Source organism: Carassius auratus, unplaced genomic scaffold (assembly GCF_003368295.1).
Source record: "Carassius auratus strain Wakin unplaced genomic scaffold, ASM336829v1 scaf_tig00009763, whole genome shotgun sequence".
Taxonomy (NCBI): domain Eukaryota; kingdom Metazoa; phylum Chordata; class Actinopteri; order Cypriniformes; family Cyprinidae; genus Carassius; species Carassius auratus.
This window is the reverse complement of record NW_020524070.1, coordinates 98,126-100,454: the sequence shown is the minus strand read 5'-3', so window position 1 is coordinate 100,454 and position 2,329 is coordinate 98,126. Positions and strand designations below refer to the sequence as shown.

Here is a 2,329-nt window from a genome sequence, read left to right as displayed (position 1 = left end):
TAAGGTCACTGTCTACTTCTAAGACTTCTAGCTCTAAAATACTTCCTGTGTGAGTTGGGTGAGCCAACGTGCTGTGCTGATTACGCCTGTCATGGTGTTGATACTGAAGAACCCTGAATCAGCAGATGGAGTCAGAATAACTCAGCATCATCTGGCTCTGGCTGGAGTTTCACAGCCTCCACAACAGTTCCAGGAGGGGCAACTTCACTCAACAGGACCTCGTATTCGTCCTTCTGAAATGCGACTTCCACCTGGGCTGGTCGTGACAGTCGTAAGTGCACCGTGTGCACAGCAGAAAACTTCTGAGGTGTTCCACGATCCCGAGCCTGCAAGCTGAGGTTTAATCCAAATGGATAACTGTCCCAGTCTAACTGCTCTGTTGCACGAAGGACAAACTCGTTTGATCCTTTCTGAGTGACTTCCTCATCCACCAGTTTTTCACTTGGCACATCTGTCCTTTCGATGCTGAAGAGTTCAAGAAGGTCCCCAGCCACAATGCTCACTGTTTCAATTTCTCCATTTGCCCCTTCATCAAGATCCTCTACGGTGACCACAGCTACTACTGGGGATTCTCAGTCCATACAGGTGCTAATGTAACGATACTCAGAGTGGGCACATGCTCGTTAATCCGTTCTACATGAACAAAAAGTTTAGCTGTACTGCTTACTCCATTATTCCCATAGAGCTTCATTCCCCGGTCTACAGCTTGGATCTCAAGATCATAGCGACTTTGAGTGTTAACATCCAGCTTCCCACTGAGAGAAACAACTCCGCTAGTTGGGTTTACAGTGAACAGCTCCATCCGCTCCTTGAAAAGTAATAGAACTCTCCATTTGATCCTATGTCAGCATCCGTGGCAGTGACCTGGAGCTATGCTGGTGCGTAGGGGTGTGCTTTCCGCAATGGTAACTGAATATGTGGTAGGGGAGAAAAGGGGTCGAAGGTCAATTCATATCCAGATACCTGCACACTAACTTTAGTCCAGGCCTCGGATGTATCCCCCCTAATGGAAGCTTTCACTGTCAACACGTAGTTGTCCTGAACTTCACGGTTTCAAGATGGCAGCATTCCCCCCTTTTGTTCTTATCCGCAGGAAGCAGAAATCACCCAGAGTGTACTCCTCAGCCTTGAAGAATCCTTCCTCGTCCCCAGAGGTGATGCGGTACCTTTACCTCCCACGAGTGATGTTGGAGAGGGGATACCCATGCGCACCTGGCTGGCAGCATAGGTGCGGGCGGCCGAGTTCTCGTAGACTGATGCATGGTACAGTGGTTGAGTAAACTGTAGGTGGGACCTTTCACCTTGGCAAGTGGGCCCTGGAGGTGGAGAGAAGAACAGCAAGAGGGCCAATTGTAGGAGAATGGCCCATATGCCTGCCCAAAGGGCCATGCTCACTGCCATCCCATCACCAAAACCCATCCTGGAGACAGAGAGAGAGAGAGAAAAAAAAACAGAGAAAGATGTTAGGAAGAGCAGATGACATGACAGTACACAACCTGACCTTTCACATCTAAAGCTCATAGGTCACTAAGGATCAGTCAAAAAGATCAAGCACAAGCAAAGGAAGTTATGTTCTGAAGAAGGGCTGGTAGCCAGGCAACCGCAAGCCGAATGACATCACTACCCAAGTCTCAAAATGGACATTGACACACAATTACATGCTAGAGAAAAACCAGGAGGATGCAATTCAGGAAAATTCACTCACTCACACACTCTAACACACAAGAAAAAAACAGCAGGAGAATGCAAGTCAGGAACAAAATAATTATAGAGAATGAAAGATCAAAAATACAACCCGTGAAAACGAAGACACACACACACACTCAATTATATGACATGGTTTTAAAAAAGATCTAGAGAAAGGATAAAATGTTGTGGATTCAGCAATCTACTGGTTATGATAAAGTGCTGCTGGAGAGGAAGTCTGTGAGTGTGGGTTTACTTAGCTATATTTGGGATACAAAATTGTCACCAGAAGTTAGCTGAATCCAGCAAAGCCTTTGGGGATTTAAACTGAAAAAAGTATCATAAATCCAATAAAATGTATATATAAGTGTATATATATATTTCAATTCTAAAAATACTTACGTTTTCATTTAGGGTAAGTTAATTATAATTTGTTTTTTACAAAACAACAGCAGTCTAAGGTATGTCCTCAATTTATAGTGTTTGTGAGTTCATGCTTTCAAGTAAGTCATTTTGGATGTTGTGTGTGTGTTGGTATGGGTACATCAACTCTAGTTTTAGACACAGATTGTTTTGTGTGTGCCCTGCGGGATGGTTAGGATGTGTTCCAGTCCACAAAAATGCCCTGCTGACCTTACCATGC

The 2,329-nt window shown here is 44.8% G+C and overlaps 1 pseudogene; it reads right to left on the bottom strand.

The window, feature by feature from the left end:
• Window positions 1–4: 4 nt before the first annotated feature.
• LOC113072651 (protocadherin Fat 3-like) lies at window positions 5–1,389 on the bottom strand (annotated as a pseudogene).
• Window positions 1,390–2,329: the final 940 nt, after the last annotated feature.